General features: G+C 44.2%; 1 protein-coding gene across 2 annotated transcripts in view; it reads left to right on the forward strand.

The window, feature by feature from the left end:
* Positions 1-20,770, forward strand: part of trim66 (tripartite motif containing 66) — a 253,498-nt gene that overhangs the window by 50,763 nt on the left and 181,965 nt on the right. The window lies entirely within an intron of this gene.

Consider the following 20,770-nt stretch of genomic DNA (forward strand, 5'->3'; position numbering starts at 1 on the left):
CTTAAGGCGTCTGACTGCCTCCTGGATCAAAGTGTCCAGGTAACTTTTCCCTACCTGATGTGTCGCACAATGATTGTGAGCTGAAGTTCCTCCAGCCGCAGACACTTGGTGCTGAGCTCTGAAGAAGTCATATGAGCTTGAAACGTTAACTCTGTTTCTCTCTCCACAGATGTTGCCAGACCTGCTGAGTTTTTCCAGCATTTTCTGTTTTCATTTTAGACTTCCACCTGCTGCAGTATTTTGCTTTTAGCTTACTGCAAATGAGTTTGCCTTGTATCACACAAGTGCTCATGAGCTATTCCATCCTGCAGCTGCCACACATCACCTGCTTTGCCATCTTTACAGGATTAAATTATTTAATTATTTTACCAATTTTTAATTAATGTCTCTAGTCCTGCCTGTGCTTATATTCTTATTATTTCAATAAATGTTCTCCTGATTGAAATTCCCTGGTTAAGATAAATAGGAAATACTTACCAACCAATCTGATTGATAGGTTTACTATTATTAGTAAAACTTTACTATAACTAATAAAACCTTACAATTACCAAAAATTACCCAAGTTTTGAAAGATTAAGAAAAATATTCACCATATTTTCCAAGACTGTCACGTTTTGATTTTTCTCACAGCAGTTGGTCTGCTCTGGAGCTACAGATTGGACTGGGCTGAGAGCTCCAGCCCTCTTGCTTTTTTTGTTTTGGGTGCTGCTGCCTGTCTCCAGGTCCTCCCCTTCCCTACTCTTTTAGGTAAAGCAATTTTACTAAGTAGTTAGTAAAGTCAATTTTTGGGATTGTGTGCATTGACACATCAAGTTTTGCGTTCATGTGAAATAACGATTCTAAACTTGTCCCATAAAAAGTTCATGCCCCAACCTGGCTTCCGGGTGAGACCCCTATCTGCCCTAGTTCTGACTTAGCAGTCACTCTGCTGTCTCCTCTCAAAATACCAACTTTCTTTCCAAAGGACTACAAGCCAATCTTATACAATCCCTCTAACCCGTTGATGCCCAAAACTGAATACAGTACTCTAGGTGGGATCTGACAATGGTTCTATACAACTATTCCAGCCCTTTTGAGATAACTACTGTTGTAGTTATGGGTAATTAGGAAGGGGGAATGCAATTTGAAATCTAGAAACACATTGGCGACTTTGAATTATTATTAGGTCTCCTATGACTTCCATTAATCTGATAAAATTATGTGGAGGATGGGGGCTTTTACTTCAACATAGTGGACGTAGTTTAATGTTTCCCCCACCCCCTAGAAGCAAGTATGAAGGTGGGTTGGGCATATGATCAAGCAGTAGGGTGCAGGGTGGAGATCCTGATGTCTTTCTGCATCCCTCTAATTTAAGTCCGGGGCAGGAAAGCTTGCGGTCGGCCTTCTGCATGGAGGCCAATTGAGGCTGTTAAATGGTCACTTATGGCAGGAAATCTGAACTAGACAGAAGAAAATTTTTAATTACCTGAATAGGGGGTAGTAGGCAGATTTGATGATGGGTCAGATTTAACTCCTGGTTTTGATTTGGCGAGGAATATTCGTCTTGTGTCTAAATTCAGTGATGAAGAAATTGAAATGTATTTTGTCTCAATTAAGAAAATTGCTACAAAGTTATCATGGTCAAGAGAAATTTGGACAGTTCTGTTACAAAGTGTTTTGGTTGGAAAAGCATTGGAGGTTTTATTCAACCCTTTCATATGAAGTCTACAGACTTCATACAGTTAAGACTGCTGTGTGCTTAATGCATATGAGAGTTCTAGAAGTTTAAACACAAAAGTTAAGAACTCTGAGGAAGAGACAGAAACAGACTTTTGTGGAATTTTCTAAAGGAAAAAAAGTGTTTGTTCAATGGTTTAGGCCTAGGAGGCTAGTTCAAGCTTTCAAAAACCTCAGAGGTGTTGCTGATGGTAGAATTTGAAAATAGTATTCCTTTAGGAATCAGGTCTCACCTGGAAAAGGTGAAGACCGTAAGTTTCTAAAATAAATGAAGCGGCAATTTTGGCTGATAGTTTGTAACTGTCCCACAAACGCATAGGTGGCAACAAACTTTTATTTGCAAACCTACAGAGAAATTGGAGAGATAAGAGAAATGATGGTGAACAGGACACTCATTGCAATGAGGGGGATCGCAGAAATCAAAAGACAGGTGCTTCTCAAAGTAGTGAAAGGGACATTGTGGAAGACAAATATGATTCAAGGAGGCCAACATCTTAGTTTACCATAAGATGGGGCATGTGAAGGCACACTGCTGAGATTGAAAGCTAAGCTGGTAGTTTTTGTGGGAGTTTCTAGTGTTTCTCCAGAAAATGCTGTGCCAGTGACTGATATCATTTAATGTACTTATAGTGGATGTAAATCAGAATATGAAAGATTATGGGAGTTTTATATTTGAGGATAAAGTAACTCCATTTCTTTTGATAAAGGAGCCAAAAAGATAGTTATCCTTACAGATACAGGGTTGGCTCACTGTTATGGCACAGCGGATGGTAAGTGCTGAGTTTCTCAAATCCCAGAGGGAAACTTGAAACAGCTGCCACAACTGTTTTGCAATTTGTATTTTTATTTGGAGATGCATGCCCTGAATTCAGTAGTAATAAGTCCACCAAGTCTTGGAGGTTTTTTTACACAACTAAATTAAACATCTATTAATGATTTTAAGCACATACATTGGTCTACAAATTACTACTCTGATAACTCCAAAATCCCCTAATTAATCTAGCTCCCTGTTACACCTCCATTAAACAACATTGATTTCAACAGACCCAGACAAAGCACACAATGCCCTGGACTGTGATATTTAAAACAAATTCTCTTTGCTGTCTCTAGGAACCAAAGCTGCTTGGTACATAGAGACTGGAGGCTTTTCACACTTGTTAGATCTTAGACTGTCTTCTTCCTTACACATAACCTCATCTCCTTTTATACATGTTTCTCCATTTTTTTTAATGTAAGCCCAATTGTTCCAATATGTCTTTGAAACTTTACTTTTTCCATAATATAACTCTTTCATAGTATTCATATAATCGGTAATCTCTGGGGGGAAAAATAAACGCACCATTTGGCTTGGCCTCTGTTGGCCAGGTGTAACACCTTACCATCTCTTGGAAATTCACAACTCTGGTTTATCTAAAAATGCAAATGTTCTTCAGACCACACCTCCACATTCTAAAACTTCAGCCATATTTACATATTTAGCATTTCAATCCTAGTTTCCCTTCCCGATACATCAAAGCACCCAGACCAGCTGTTTGTAATTCAATTAAAGCCCCCCCCCACCACACACACCTACACAGAGAAACTGATCCAAACCCCACCAACCTACCTTTACAATAATATGAAAATTTATATTTTCATGACACTCACACCCTGACATTGGCAAAATACATGACTTTCTCACCAAAGCGTTCTCTAAATAAAAGCATATTGACAAAGTGCATTGATGAAAATTGTTTACTTATTCTATTGTGTAGAGTGAATTTAAACTCTTTTTTAATCAATGGATCTGTTTATTGTGAAAGTGATATTAACATTGCCTGTTAATAGCTAGTAATCATGATTTCGTACCAAAAAATGATTTGGCAGGATATAAAAGTCCTGCCATCTCCAGGAATGATAGGTAAGACCATTGAAACTGACACTGGGATTATTTGTAATCCTGCTGTAAAAAGCACTGTTTTAACTACGCCCAACGAATCAAAAATTCAAACTTCTGAAATAGAAAAGTTATTAAAGCTTCATATTGAGAGTAAAAAGTTGAGACCAACTGGTAATGAGTTGAACCTGCTCAGACTCTAAGCAACAGGTGCCAAAACAGAATACAGCAGAAGAATTCCAGGCTAACGGATAAACAAAGAGAGACAGTGCTTTAAACCAAGAGGGTTGGCTGTAACTGATGCTGTTACTGTGCAACTATGAGGATAGATTAGAGTCCTAGAGTGGAAAATAAAACTTCAAAATGAGGAGACTGTACATGGCCCTTGCTTGGAAGGAATTGGACAAAGCTTATGCTGAGTGGGAAGATTAAAAAACAATGTAAAAGAATGCAAGAGCTGATTTAAAAAAAAGTCAGGATTTTCTTATCAGAACATCAATGTACCCTCAATGAGATTCTTAAATCAGCAAAGGAGAACCATAATCTTGAATTTAAAAGGAGGAAGTTGACTCAAATGGTTGGCTAGCTGAGTCTTTTTTTTAAATGGAGATGTTAAAGAACCTATAGCTCAGGGAATGGAGATCAGAATTTAAAATAACTGCGTGACCCAAAGACCGAGACTAGAAGTCAACACCCTGACGAAAATGTAAAATCTTGTCTTGAAGAACCAGATGGAAATACTAAATCCAGAGGGTAAAAAAATATTACAACAGAGAATTTCTTCTGGGTCTACAATTTTTACCTGCTAGGATTCAAAAACCAATGTTGTTCCCAATGAGATCCAAACCAGACCAAGGATACAATTGTCTAACCAGAGTGTCATGACATGGCAGACAATGTGTGCCAGATGGACCAAATCCACAATGGAAACTTGGTTACGCTATCACAATAGTTTTGCAATTTGTATTTATTATGAGAAGATGTGTGCGCTGAGTCCACCAAGACCTTTAGAGATTTGAAAAATTAAATTAAAATATTTATTAACAAAATAAAAGATTTCAAGCACATACGTAAGACTGCAATTACTTGCTGCTATAACAAACCCTAAAATTCCTAATTGATCTGACTCCCAGCTACACACCCCTTTAACGCAACAGTCCAAAATAGATTTTAGATTTAAAACAAAACCAGCAAGTTAACACAATACCCACTTGACAGTGGAATTCCAAATGGCTTCCCCAACTTCAGTTACTTTACATAGCAGACTTATGCACAAATGGCTGGAGGCTTCTTGAAGGCTGTTTCACACACTCGTTAGATCTTACATGGCCCTCTCCTTGCACAACCTTTCACCCTCCCTTTTTATATATGTTTCTATCTCTTAAATATGTAAATTCTATTGTTCCATGTGCCTTAGAAACTGTATCTTCCTTATGAAAACTTTTTCGTGTTGCTAATATTGTCAGTAACCTTTTGGGGGAAAAATAAATACACCCCTCCACCTTGCTATCTGGCTAGTTGTAAACAGATTAACATGCCTTTGAAATCCAAACAGTCCCTTCATTTTTCTAAAATTACAAATTCCCTTCATGCCTTACATGCTAAGCCGGCATCCATGTTTACTCATTAGCATCTCAATCACATTTCAAGCTTGCAGTCTACTTGACTCCAAATGTAATTACATCACACAGGCAGAACCACCTATGCTTACACCCATAGGCCTACTTCACAATAAACCAAAAAATATTGTGAAACTATTATAATTTCATCACAAAGGACATGAAAATGCTGTGACATTTACTTTATAGGAGAAAGGAGATTTGCTTGTGATTGAATGCAAAGCTGAGAAACACATTCTCATCTATGAGAAGAAGAACTTTAAAAATCAAAAATGGACCTTAAAACTGTTACATGTTTTTGGTTGATACAGGTTAAACATTATAATGCTGCCAAGATGGACTGTTTTAATGGATACATGTCACAGCATGGGAGGAAAATGTACACTATGCAGCAAGTTAGTTGTTGAAGTGTATTGTATGTCATAAGTTATATTTTGGATAATGTTTACAAAAAATCATTACTAAGGTGATGACTTCGTTCTTTGTGAGGGGGTGGGTGGTATTACAATTGAGGTTTATAAGATTATGATATTTTGGGACTGTTTAAGATAAACTGAAGGGGGGTCATATGACCTGTGCTGAAGACTGCCTGACAGCAAGCCTGGGTGATTTGATTGTTACAGATTAAAGCAGGCCCAAATTGTTTTACTGGGAAGAAGGTGCAAGTTGTTTACACTTGGAGTCAATGGCAACGGTCTTGTGCTAACAGTGGATGGACTGAGTCTCAAGTTCCAGAGAAGTGTGTGCCAGGTTGTAAATACTTGTGCTTTAAACTGTCCATTTACTTGCAAGATAAGAGTTGGGGTCTCGAGGATAGATAATCAACCTTTCTATCTGGATACAAGGCCCATGTGATTCACGTTGTCATGGAGACGGGCTTTGAAAGGGCCGGGTTTCTAAGACATTCCTGAAAATTCTCAAGACTAGGTTAGTCTGCTAGTCGCCAGGAGAGGGCGAGCAAGATGCTGTGGCTCACCATGGAGGAATGCGAGTGGGAGCTCATGCTCAGATTGAAAAGACCGAAATTTGTGAGGTGTTGAAACAAGGCTTGAAGATTTTCCTAGCTTGCGCTTGGGGAGAGGGGGAACACCCTCACTGTGGAAGGTAGTTCTGAGATTAAAAGTTCCAAGGCTGAGAAAGGTAAAGAATAGGAGTATACCCTCAGGAGCTGGAAATTACCCTGGACTCATTCTGGGAGAATTGAATATCAACTTAAAGGACAGTGTAAAGTAAATCCGAGTGTGTTTTCAGTTGTGCTAAAAGAAAAAAAGTGGAATGTTCTGTTTCGTGATTTAAAGCATAAGTTGCCTACAAAGATTACCGTTTAGCCAATAGTGCTTTTAATCTTTATTACAGTAAAAATCTTAATGTGAAGACTTATTGGCCTGAATTTTTCAAATGGTGGGCTGGCTCGGCAGGGGCGGCCACTGAGCTGATTGCTGCCCGTGATCAGCTCTGCGCCATTATTTAACGTGGGCCATTTTACGCTGTAATTTTACGCGGGTGAGCCAATTAAGGCCTGCCCAATGTAAAATGCGCGCCATAGCACTTAGCGCTACCTGAGCGGGTGAGGGAGGAGGGAGAGTTGGGGTCAGCACTCTTTCGCGCATGTGCGTGGAAGAACGCTGCAATCTCCCTGAGGTACGGAGCTGCCTCGGAGATTGAATTGATATTAAAATAATTAAATACGTGATTTAAAAATTTATTTAAACATGTCCCCTCATGTGATTGTGTTACATGAGATGGGACATATTTTTATATTTGGGAAATTTTTTATTTATTTAATAAAAGCTTTAGGAAACCTCATCCTGCTCACGGATGAGGTTTCCTAAAAAATGCGAATGCCGCTTGGCCTTTTCGCCTGCCTGCCAACATTAAGGTTGGATGGGCAGCATTAACAATTCCATCAATTACTTTCTTAATGGCCTTAATAGGCTGTTTACATATCAGCAGGCATGCAGCTGACTCAGTGCACGCCTGCCAAAGGAAATATTGCGGTGACGTCATCGCGTGTCATTTCACGCGCCAGCATGTCAGGCCCATCCTCGCACGCTGACTGAAAAATCCTGCCCTTAAACTTTAAAAAGAAAATCTTCGGTCTCTATGGAGATTGTAACACCATTTATTTAGATTTCAGTGTACTTGCACGGAGGAATAACAACATGGGAGACCGTTCCTCCCATAATTGCACCCATTGATAATAGGACCTGTAGAGAGAAACAGAGATTGTGAACATGTTTGTATGTGCTCTATTGTCCAGGTCTGGTCAAGGTGATTTGTCTCCCCTACCTGGATTTCTTTTTTTAAAAACCATTCTTCACAGTCTCTTACTATTTAGCAAAAGGCCAGCTGGATTCAGTTGGGATATTTTTGTTGGATGGTAAATACAAGGTGGGGTATTACAAAAAAAAAGCTAAAGAGTGCAAGCCATAGAGAACTGAAAGTAAAACCCATTCTGTGTTGTCAGATATGATGGGGTAATCTAATGGGCTTGCAAAGGGTATACACAATAACAAACATTTAGGTCCAACCAGTCCATGCCAGTGTTTATGCTTCACTCAAGCCTCCTCCTCCTATCTTTTCTCATCTAAATCCAACCATCATAATCACCTGTTCCCTTCTCCCTCGTATACTAATCTAGTTTCCCCTTTTATAGATGTATCAATACTAGTTGTTTCAACCACTTCCTGTGGTAGCGCATTTCACATTCTTAGCACTCTTTGGGTGAAAAGATTTCTTCCGAATTCCCCATCGGATATCTTAGTGATCATCTGATATGGATGGCCCCTAGTTATGTGTTTGCCCAGAAGAGGAAACATTTTCTGTGTATCCACTCTCTCAAAAAGTTTCATAATCTAAAGATCTCCATTAGATTACCGCTCAGCAATTTTTTTTCGAGGGAGAAGACACCCAGCCTGTCCACCCTATCCTGATATGAAATGACATGCATTTTTGGTATTACCCTTGTAAATCTTCTCTGCACCCTCTCAAATGCCTCTGTCCCCTTTATAACATGGCAGCCAGAACTGCACGCAGTACTCTAAGTGTAGTGTATTCAAGATTCAGTAACTGCTTAGCTTAACTTCCCACATTTCAATTCATTTCCCCTAAAAATAAAGGCAAATGCTTACATACGATAACACAAACTAGGAGCAGGAGTAGGCCCCTTTAGCCTGCTCCGCCATTCAATAAGATCATGACTGATCTGATTGTAACCTCAACTCCACATTCATGCCTTCCCTCAATAACCTTTCACCCCCTTGTTAATCAAGAATCTATCTATAGCTCTGCCTTAAAAATATTCAAAGACTCTGCTTCCACTGCCTTTTGAGGAAGAGAGTTCCAAAGACTCTCAACCCTCAGAAAAAAATTTCTCTTCATCTCTATCTTAAATGAGTGACCCCTTTATTTTTAAACAGTGATCCCTAGTCCCCACAAGAGGAAGCATCCTCTCCACATCCACCCTGTCAAGACCCCTGAGTCTTTTAAAGGTTTCAATCAAGTCACCTCTTACTCTTCTAAAGTACAGTGGATACAAACCTAGACTGTTCAACCTTTCCTCATTAAGATAACTCGCTCATTCCTGGTATTAGTCTGGTAAACCTTCTCTGAACTAATGCATTTACATCCTTCCTTTAAATAAGGAGACCAATACTGTACTTGGTTTGCTTTTTTTTTTAAATGGCCTTGCTAACATGGCATAATTTATTTTTGTACTCCAAAATATCTCTTTCTCTACCCCACCTAAACTTGCACCTTCCGAGTAATGTGACCTCTACCAAAAATGTACTATCTCCCAGTTATATGCATTGAATTTCATTCACCAATTATTTGCCTATTCTGCAAGTTTATTAACCACCTCCTGTAATTTGTTGCAGTACTCCTCAGTATTGACCATTCCCCCAATTTGGTGTCATCCATCAATTTTTAGAAATTGTATTTTTAATTCTAAAGTGCAAGTTGTTAATATAAATTGTGAACAGCAGTGTTTCCAGCATTGATCCACCACTTCCCACCTTCTGCCACTCTGAATAACTATATCCTTTATTCCCACTCTCTACTTTTCTGCCTTGAAACCAGCTACCAAACCATTCTGCCACTTGTCCCCCCACCCCACATTCTCTGACCTTACTCACTGGTCTATTACGGGGCACCTTATCAAAGGCCTTCTGAAAATCCAGAGAAATTACATCTACTGTATTACCATTGTCTACCACCTCCAAATTCAATAAGGTTGGTTAAGCAAGATTTTCCCTCTTAAAATCCATGTTGACTATTCATTACTATATTTCTCATTTCTGGATGTTGTTCTATTCTCTCCTTTGGTAAGGATTCCACTGTTTTCCTACCATTGATGTTAAGCTGACTGGTCTATAATTCCCTGGACATGTTTTGTCCCCATTCCTTAAATATAGGAATTACATTAGTTATCCACCAGTCCTCTGGCACTACACCTTTTTCTAATGTGTTGGTAGATATGAGCAGTTGTGCCTCTGCTATCTTTTCCTTAGATTCTTTTGAAATTGGTGGATGCAATCCATCTGGACCAGGGATCTTATCCTCTTTGACTTTGTTTTGTTTAATATATCACCTCTTTATTTTAAATGTATTTACCTCATCATTCAATGCCATGTCTATCCATCCCATTGGGATGGCTCTTTCTTGTCCCAGAACTGGCTGTCAGTGTCCCATGAAAAGGAACCCCTCTTTCCCAGACCAGCCCTTTAGCCATGTGTTAATTCTTTTGATATGCTTGGTCCTATGCCAGTTTGCCTGTGGCTTGGGCAACAATCCAGAGATTATTATCCTCTTAAACCCTACTTTTTACTTTAGAGCTAATTCCAGATACTCTTGCAGCAGGACCTCCTCCCGATTCCTACCTACGTCATTTTGTTCCAATATAGATCACAACAACTGGATTTACCCCCTCCAGCAGCCATGAGGTATCGCTTACCCTGTCACCGGGTAGGCAACACACTCTTTGGGATTCTTATTCTTGGCTGCAGAGGATGCTATTTATCCCCCTGTTTATAGTGTCCCCTATTACTACAGTGCTGATGTAGTCCTTGACAGATTATTATACAGCTCTTTCACCACTAATCCCTAATGACATCACTTAAAAGCTCCTAGCTCTGCAATGTAAGAAGAAGCACTAGACAATGGTTAAAATTCAATATACTTGAAATAATTATTACATGAATAATGATTTGTAGGCTTCACAACAAATTATGCCAGCGGAGACATGATGGGCTGAATGGTCTCCATCCATGCTTTTAAGTTTCTATGATTCTTCGCTGTTAATTATTTACTTGGCTGTCTCCTGCCTTTTTCTAAGTTTTATTACATACATGATGCTTGATTTTGAGTTTTGAGAATTGAGTTTTATTACATTTGCATCATTCTTGGTGTATTCTGTAGTAAGATTTTGCTTAACTGCTGTGGAACATATTAATTAGATTATTCCTTGGGCTCTCCTTTATAATAACTGCTGCCTTTAGCTAAAAATTCCTTGCTGAGGTATTATTATTTATACAATGTATTAGAATTTCATAGAGATGTAAACTGTAAAATAAACCTACGATGTAGAATTAAGAATCCAAACACTACTTCTGTTTAATTAGGACTAAGGTTTCAAACAATGGTGTGTTATTTTGAGGTTACTCCTTTTTAAAAAAAAAATCTGCATGACTAGATGAATCTTTTGTGTAGAATAGAGGAAATTGTGTAACTTATGAGCATGAGGTGACAAAGTGGATTGGTAGTTACTAAGGCTGAACTTTCAGGCCCTGCTGACATTGGGAGCAGAGTGGATGGGGCCAGAAAATACTGGTGCTGACCTGTGTTGGCTTTGAGATGCCTTTGCCAGCACTGGCAATATTCACCAGGGCAGAGGGTGGGGTGACAGAAGGGTGGGACAGAGATGCTGTTCACCTTCCGATTAAGACAATTTTAAGTTGTTAAAGAGTTCATTATTAGCTCATTAAATAAAGCATGTGGTTGAAATTTTCACAGGTCTCCCACGTTGCCCAGTTCTTTCTCAATTGAAGAGAGATGGGTAGAAAGCAGGGTCACCCAAGAGAATTACCTCAGCCCCATATGAGCCAATGGCACAGAAGGGGACTTGGTTTTGTGGAAGATGCCCTTAGTGCTGTGCAGGTGATGGGGAGAGTGGGCCGTCAGCACTTGGGCATTGAATAAGGTTGTCAATGTCCTGGCATTGTGGTGGGGGAAGGTTGCCAATCACAATAAGATGGCAACTGTCCACAATGAAAGCTGGCGATGGGGGCAAGACTCATATATGAACATACAAATTAGGAGCGGCAGTAGGCCATTCAGCTGCTTGAGCCTGCTCTGTCATTCAATAAGATCATGGTTGATCTGATTGTGGCCTCAAATCCCCCCCACCGACCCTGCTCCCCAAGGAAGGGAGTTCCCAAGACTCACGACCCTCGGAGGAAATTTCTCATAATCTCCATCTTAAATGGGAGACCCTTTTATTTTTAAACTGTGTCCCCTAATTTTGGCCTCTCCCACCAGGAGAAACATCCTTTTGGCATCCACCCAGTCAAGTCCCCTCAAGTTTTCAGTAAGATCGCCTCTCGTTCTTCTAAACTCCATTGGATACAGGCCCAACCTTTCCTCATAAGATGAGTACTGCCACCCCCCCCCCCACCGCAAACCATCCCAGGCATGAGTTGAGTGAACCTTCACTCAACTGCTTCTAGTGCAATTATATGCTATAAGGAGACTAAAACTGTACACAGTACTCCAGATGCAGGGTCTCCAAAACCCTATACAACTGTCGCAAAAAAAATCTATGTTTATATTTTGTGCCCCTTGCAATAAATGACAACATTTAATTTGACAATTAGATTTTGAGCTCAGTGATGACAAGGGGCATCTGCCTCTACATGAAGGGTAGTACCTCCCGTAAGAGGAAACAGGAGAGAAAAGAGGGCAGGAAGGCAATGGAGACCAAACCCTCAACACAGGATCTACTGCCGAAGATGGAACTACCTGGAGATGATTGAGAGCCAGTGCCATAGAGGACTGAAACTCTTCAGGCAGATGGCTGTAGACGTCTGTGCCCATATCACTGAAGACCTCATGCCTCAAAGCACTCGTTGAATGCCCTGCCAGTAGCTTTCAAAGTTAGGCCTTGAGCTTCTTTATTTCTGACTCATTCCAAGGATCAGCTGCAGACCTTAGTGGCATCTCAAATAGCAGCACACCACTGCATCTCACAGGACACTGATGCCCTCTTTTTCAGAACAGGACAGTATATTCATTTTACAACAGACACAACTTAACAGGCACAGAGGGCAGTGGATTTCACAGCCATTGCTAGATTCCCCAGGTGCAGGTCACCATTGATTGCATCGATGTGGCCACCATGGCTCCAGTGACTGTCTAATCAGAGTAATCAACAGGAAGGGCTCCCATTTCCTCAATGTTCAACTGGTCTGTGACCATAAGAACTTCCGGCATTTGAGCGCTCTTTCCTGGCAGCTGCTACAACTCCTTCATCCTCCAGTAGTCCAGGCTGTGTAGCTCTTCGCTCTGCCCCCACCCCTGCTGAAAATGCATAGATGGATCCTAGGAGACGAGGGATATGCTTTGCAGAGATGGCTACTGCAGGAGCCCTAAGCAGAGGTGATACAACTAGTGCCACCTGCTCACTAGGACAAGCATTGAGCAGGCCACTGGTCTTCTGAAGATGCAGTTCCAGTGCCTGGACTAGTTGGGTGGCGCCCTCCAAAACCTTCCTGCAGGGATCTCTGCCTTTGTGGTGGCCTGTGTGTTCTCAATAGCATGACCCTCCAGAGAGATGAGGACCTTGAGGATGGTAAGGCCCTGGAAGGAGACAGCTCATGGGGGGTGGGGGAGAGCAGGAGGTGAGAGAGGAGGCGGAGGGAGATGATGCTGAATAGAGAGGTGCCCTGGCTGCACAAAGAGGTGACGGGACATGACTTGAGGGGAGAAGGGTTTGTCAGGATGACAAGAATGTAGAGGATAATCTGATTTTTGGAGTGTGACACCCAAGTTCCTCTGACCCAAATTGAGAGACATGACATGGAAGGGAGTCTGAAATATTATGATATGGGCATAGATGTCTACAACCATCTGCGCTAACACACCCATGAAAGACACAGCCTGGAACATCTAATAACTTACCGCCTCTACTTACCTTGTCACGGCAGCAATATTGGAGATGTCCAGTTTAAAGTGTCATCATTTATGTAATACAACAGGGGAAAACAGGAGATGGTATGGAGAACACCTTAGTGACTCACTTAGTGCTCCACATGACCTAGTCACCTCTGCACTCTGTCACTACTATGCTGTGCCTCCCTTGTGGCCTCAGAGGTAACCTGTCCATTCAGCTCGATTTGGAGCTGAAATACCTGTGACGGTCATCCTCATTTGTGGAGGTTCCTGTTGGACACTTGCAGAGGCTGCTGTATTTGCAGGGCACTCTCCATCACTTGGCCCTACTGCTCAGATGGCCCCTTAACGGGGGCCAAGGATGATGAGGGTTGGCACCCACATCCTCCATGAGCTTAAAGCTTGCCTAGATCCCCTGATGCCTGGAGGACATGAGCTGAGCCACAGCTAGCATCCCTTCCTAGGGTCTCTGTGCAACCAGTACCACTGAACAGTCCATGCTATACAATGTAAATGTCAGTGCAGAATTACTGCATGCTCTGAGTGATGCTACATATGGTTCCCTAAGAGGTTTACCTCCCAAATTTGAACTTTTAAAGGACATTATATCAAGGGAGAGCATGTTCAGTATTTGAAGTACATGAAGTAGGTCTGTACCACCCTTTCTGCAGAATAAATATTTAGTGCCTTATCTGTTCAAGGGGGAGACATAGAATGCCAGGAGATTCACTGTCTGACTAGGGACAGGACAAGCTGCTCATTGAAGGGGCTGCCTCAGCTAGCTGGCAGATGGATAGGTAGGGTTTGTAGTTGAACCCAAAAGCAGCACCCATTTATGGTCCTGAGAGAAGTTGTGGGTATGCATAGGTGCAGGAGCCACACAGGCTATTCAGGGTCTACCAGGCAGCCCCAATGCTGGCTGATCAAGTGGATCTATCTACACTATGATAATACCCTCTCATATATATTTACACTCCTCTACATGATACTCTGGCCTGCCTTAAGTATGTGGTAAAGGGTTCAAGAATTGTTATTTTGTACAACTTATTTTGTCTCGCATCTCTGCTGTTTCCTCATTCTCAAGTGGAAGATAGGATCATTCAAAAATCAGTCTCTTTTCAACTGTCCTTTTTTCCTCTCACGAGTGTTTTTTTTCCCCTTCATATTTACACGAGAGATTGTTCACTCCCTCCTTTCACAACTAAGTATGAAGGTAATTGGTTATTCTCTCAATTTTCATTGTGTCCACAGGCAGAATTTTCTGCTTGACATGGGGGGGCGGGGGGGAGGGAACCGCACGGCAGCAAGTAAAATGATGTGCGGTGATGTCGGGCGAGCGTCCCGACGTCACCGCGCGGCATCGCAATATTCCACTGGGTGGGCGAACGGTGAAGTTCGACACACGCCAACCATTAATTAATGGGCTAGTTAAGGGCCTTAAATCGTCAATCGACGGCAATTTTCAGCCGCCCGTGCGATCTTCGGGTCGGCACATGGGCGCAACAGGCAGGTGGGTAAGAGACTTTTTAATCAAACTCATCCACGGGCGGGATAAGAGGGCTCAGTGGGGTTGTCAATCTGGTCTGAGTATTTATCGCAGAAAGTTTTTTAAACTTGCCTGTGTGATTGTAGCAGTTAAGAACAAATTCCAGCAGCTTTCTGTGTACTTTGAACCTTCAGGTCAGAACCCTGCAGTCAGTAATCTTTATCGGGCCTGCAGCTTTCCGGAGGCCTCCCTTTAGCCTTGGTATGGGTTCTGACACGTCCACTGGACGCAGCTCCTCCTGAGGAGGAAGGCAGGGCCAGAATAAGAGGCCAGGAGTGCACAATCAGCCTCCAGGGGAGCCACCTTTGGGAGTACAGATGCGTGCACAAGGGGCGCAGGGCCAAGAGATAGTCCAAGTTGGAAAGGACCGCAGAAGACGCCACTATCCTGCTGCCAGGGTATACAGGCAACGTAGCAGCTACCTCAACATGACTGAGGTGCAGTGTCGAAGGAGGCTCCGACTGTCGAGGGAGACAGTCAACTACGTCTGTTAGATGATTGGCCCTGAGATCTCCCTTAACTGTATGGGCAGATGCCCCATACCAGTGGTTCTGAAGGCCACACTTGCCCTCAACTTCTATGCTTCTGGCTCTTTCCAGGGCTCGGTGGGTGATCTTTGCAGTGTCTCCTAATCAGCTGTGCACTTATGTCAAGCAGGTCACAGACGCTTTTTTCAGGCGTGCATTGACCTTCATCCACTTCCGCTGGAACCAGGCAAGCCAGGCACAGCGAGCCAGAGGCTTTGTGGCCTTTGCTGGCTTCCTCCGTGTCCAGGGTGCAATCGACTGCACACATGTGGCCATCAAGGCGCCAGCAGGTGAGACCAGTGGCTTTGTCAACAGGGAGGGATTCCACCCAATGAAAGTGCAGATAGTGTGTGATCACAGGATGCAGATTCTACACGTCTGTGCAAGGTACCCAGGCAGCTCCCATGACACCTACATCCTTAGACACTCCTAGGTGCCGGGGCTCTTCAGTGCTCTTGCTCGGCTTGATGGATGGCTGCTGGGTGACCAGGGCTATCCCCTCAGAAGGTGGCTCATGAAGCCTCTCCGCCATCCAATATCAGAAGCTGAGCAGCACTGCAATAGGAGCCATGCCTCCACAAGGGCTGTTGTAGAGAGAGCCATCATTCTTCTCTAGATGTGCTTCTGATGTCTGGACTGCTCAGGGGGTGCACTCCAGTGGCCGCCCCCCTTCCAGATTGTGTCGGTGATAGTAGTTGCATGCTGCTCTCTCCACAATCTTGCACTGGAAAGGGGGGACGCTGTGGACGATGAAAGACGTTGACGCAGTGGATGCAGCTGCACACAATGAGTCCAGCGCTGATTTTGAGGATGAGGAAGCACAGGGAATGAGTGACTAAGCGCTGACCCAGGACTACACCAAAGAGGCAGGGACACCCGAGAGACTTTAATCCAACGAACCTTCAACTAGCTCCACACAAATGGACCAGCAGGACTAGCCTTGCCTGGCGCCTCCTAACTCAGCACTTCAAGTGCTAAATCTGCCAGGTTATCAGCTGCAACTAAGGGCTTTGGACATAAACTTCAATGTCCACTCAAACACTCATGACATGTATGTAAAACATACAAATGCAGAACAATGGAGCCATCCTCAGCCATGGTAACACATCTGGTTTTAATTTGCACCATCAGAAGTTCACACAAAGTCAAAACAAAACGTTATTCAAGCATAAACAAATAATAAGTCCCGAATCTAGGGCCAACACAAAAGCACCAGTGAGAAACCCGTGGTGTGCCTAAGATGCCTTATGCTTACGTTTACGGGTACTACATCTTGGTGCCGCCCCATTGCTCAGAGTGGCATCTGAGACAGCCTGCTGACTGTTGTCCTATTGGCCTCAATGACCTTGGCGGCCGTCCTCTGGCCTGTGGAGCCTGTGCAGACCCTGCCTGGGAGGGATCTGCCTGGCCCACAGCTGGCATCTCCCCAGTCGTCGCAGTCTCACCCGCTGAAGCATTCACTGGGAGAGGGGTGGAGCAGCTGTTGCCCTCATCCAGAAGGCCATGAGAGGAGCCCGCAGATACGACAGGCAGCTGCTCCGCTGACGTGAGGTCGCCCCGGACCTCCCTGCTCACCGTCGATGGGTGGGCAACAAGCTGGAAAGCTTGAAGCCCACACTATCTCCCACATTGGCAATGACCAGCTGTGACCACTGGCGCTGTGAGGGCTTGCAGGCCTGAGTGTAATCCCAAGAGAACCTGCTTGTTCTCCTGGAGTCTCCCCTCCACGTGAGTTGCCACTCCTTCCATGGAGGAAGCATGACGCCCTGCCATGAGGCTCATTGCATCAGGGATGCTCCATGTGGACTCCTCCACCATGGACACCAAGCGAAGCATAGTCTCTTGCAATACTCACAGATGCTCCCGCACACCTGGCCGCATTTCCTGCAGCTGCTGCGTCGCGGACGACTCCAGAGGCACATCATCACAGACCGACTGAGCATATGCCTGGTCCCCTGCAGCCCTCTGACTGCTGGCACCATCGGCACTCTGCCTCTGCCAGCTCCTCCAGCAACTGAAGTGCCCTCTCCACTGTGCCTCAGGACACTAGCCGATGTTGCAGTGCCCACCGAGGTGCTTGTATCTGCACTAATGCCTGCCTCGCAGAAATGGTGTGATGCAGGTGACAGTTGAGGGCCCTCAGGTGTGAGAGGGGGCTTCTGGAATTCTTCCTGGTGGACAGGCTCTGATAATGCTGAAGTTTACAACAAGGATAGTGGATTAGTTAGCGTGCACCCAGTGACACACTTCATCCATTTCCCCCGGCTCATTATGCACTCAACCTGCTAGAACCTATGGACACGAACATTGATGAGTGGCAAATAGTCAGGAGGATACCCTTACATTACAGACAGATACAGACGGGCTGGTCAGATGGCCTAAGGAATGCCAAATGGAATGTTATGTGGATAAGTGTGAGGTGATGCACTTGGGCAGCAGAAACAAGGTACGGGAATACACGAGGAATGGTAGGACCATGGAAAGTAAGGAGGATCAGAGGGACCTTGCTGTGCATGTTGACAGGCACATTAAGGTAGTGGGACAGGTACATAAGGCGTTTAAGAAGGTAAATGCCATACTTGACTTTATTAGCTGAGGAATAGAATATAGGAACAAGGAGGTCATGTTGCAAATGCAGAAAATGCTGCCTAGGCCACAGCTTTGGTTTTGCGTGCAGTTGTGATCTGTGATATCGTGGGAGGGATGTGATTGGAGTGGAGAGAGTGCAGAGGTCGTTGATCAGGATGCTGGCTGGGCTGGAGAGTTTGACTTATGAGGAGACATAGCATAGACTGGGGTTATTTCCTCTGGAGCCGAGGAGATTGAGGGGTGACATTATTGAGGTTTATAACATTGAGGGGCATAGATAGGGTCGACAGGAACTTTTCCCCTTGGCGAAGGGATGAGTAACCAGGTGGCATTGATTTAAGGTAAGGGGCATGAGGTTGACAGGTGATGTGATGAAAACTTTTGCACAGTGTGTTGGGAATGTGGGACGCACTGCATGAAGGGTGATGGATACGTAAACCCTCCTAACATGTAATAAGTATTTGGATGTGCAGTTGCGATGCTATGGCATACAAGGCCATGGGGATAGTGGTGGGAAATGGGATAAGGCAACTTTGGAAGGTGCTTGACACTCATATCTTCGACGTGCCGAGGGACCTTTGTCTATGACCCACACCTCTGACTCTATCAGTCTGTGAATGAGCAATGTTGCAACAATAACAAATCAAACAATCATCAGTGCTATGGATGATATGGTGGGAGGACATTGCGGATGTCACTGTTGACCTCGAATACCTGGCCGTTCCACCCCAGCCTCACCGACACCAGGTGGACCTGGGCGTATAGCGCCTCTCAAGCTCCAGGGCCTCCTGCTCGAAACGGCTTAACATCATGAACTGGGCCTGGTCGCCTCCAGTCTGCGAGCGCTCACATGCATTGTGAGCATTCTTCTCCTGAAAAACAGAAGACCATTTCATTGTGGCTAATCGCTCATGGACTCTGCATGTGCACCCCGCACCCCAACCACAGTGGCCCATACCAGGCCTCCAATGCCTCCTATCCCCGCTACTGCTGATCAGTCACACAAAGATAGTACGCCTGCTCCCAACCACCCCCCGCCCCCAAACAGCCAACTTGGACACATTCTGCATCCATCACTTTAGGAAAAACTTGGTCTTAGCTCCCATAGCAAGGAGGCGCAACTACGTGCAACGTCGAGGGCAGCAGATGGCTCTTGGCCTTGAGGCTCCCCTTCCACAATCTCATCACCGTGAATAGGACATGTGTTGGAGTTCTGAGTATGCACCTAGCTGCATCTCCTGCAGGTTGTCCCCAGACTAGTCATGTGCAACTAAGAGCAACACATGGTGCAGGGGAGAACTCATCTCCTCATGAACCACTCCAGCTGATGTAAGCATGGGCACTATCTGCTTGCCCACTCAGCGTACGAGAAATGCCCAACATGATTCAATTCAGTCACGACAGTAAGACTTGCTGGGGGGGGGGCCTCAAAGGCTAAGGCTACCTGCTGGGTTAAATGCCCAATGTCAACATGGTACTCACCCTTTTCAGAGCGCAACAAATCGTGAGCACTTACGGCACTGGATCCAGGTGCACCGAACCACGCCGCAGGAGTTCACCACCTCCGCCATCACCTCCCAGGCACGTTTAGTCATGTGGGGGGGCCTCCACCCCCCCCCAAATCCTGGGGAACCAACACCTCCCACTGTGCTGCTGTCTCCTGGGAGGGCAGCAAGGCAGTCATCAGAAAAGCAAGGGGTGTATTGGCCCCCTGCTGGCCTGCCCTGCTCCGCTGCCCTCTTTCCCAACCCCCCCCACCTTTCAGTGTGCCCTTCTCAGCAGACCCCCTGCGGTGTGACCTGGATGTGGCCATTGTGAGCAGTCTACAGGAGGCTGCCAGGCCTTCCTTTAAACAGACTGCCGGGTCGCCATTGGACCTGGTGGTCTGTGCACGCCCGCCACCGCCTGCACACTCTTGCTATTCACGGGAGTCGGAATTGCGCTGGGTGGGCCTTGACCCGCCTGTGCAAAAAGGCGGCTCGGCCCCAATCGTGGGCGCCGATCAGGTCCGCGGCCACCCCTGCTCCGCCTCCCCAACAGGCAGAAAAACCTGCCCCACATTCTAACTCAGAGTCAAAGATCAGAATTATTAACATTTTTACCAAAAAGGACTATGCCAGAATTAACAGGCTCCCAAAACAGAACTCTCTCAGGACTCCACAAAAGCCAAAATATTTGAAATTGCTGCTTGTGGCTGCATAGTTTTTTCTGGGAAAGACAATATGAAAATCATTTGGTTAAAAAAAATGATGGAACATTGAGCCCTTGGATGGCGATTTCAATGAAAGTTTATTAAATTCTGGATAATTTGAGCCCTCTTCATGAAAAAAAAATAACATACATAAAAGATTCCACACAGTTCATTTTAATTTCTCTATCACAAGTTTCCTGGCAGCTTCATTAACGAAATGATGGTTAAACTCATCTAGTCAATGCAATATAACGATCTTATTTCCTAATGCACTTTTTATATTCTGCAGTGTTATGCAGGCTCCTAACATCACTAAAACCCAGTTCTCACTGAGGTCACCTTGATCTGAAATTCAGAAGTCTGGGTGTGTTGTCTAATATATGTTTATTGTGGTCTGAATTCTTGACTGACTGTGGAAATGTGAAAAGTAGAGCTCTTATCCACAAATGCAGTTTTATTCTATCAAATGGCATGCACTCCTAGGCTGTATAAAATGGGAAGATATTATGGAAGAAATATGCCTGGAGCCATATGCAAGAA

The sequence above is a fragment of the Cetorhinus maximus genome, chromosome 9, assembly GCF_964194155.1.
Source record: "Cetorhinus maximus chromosome 9, sCetMax3.hap1.1, whole genome shotgun sequence".
In the NCBI taxonomy this organism is placed as follows: Eukaryota; Metazoa; Chordata; class Chondrichthyes; order Lamniformes; family Cetorhinidae; genus Cetorhinus; species Cetorhinus maximus.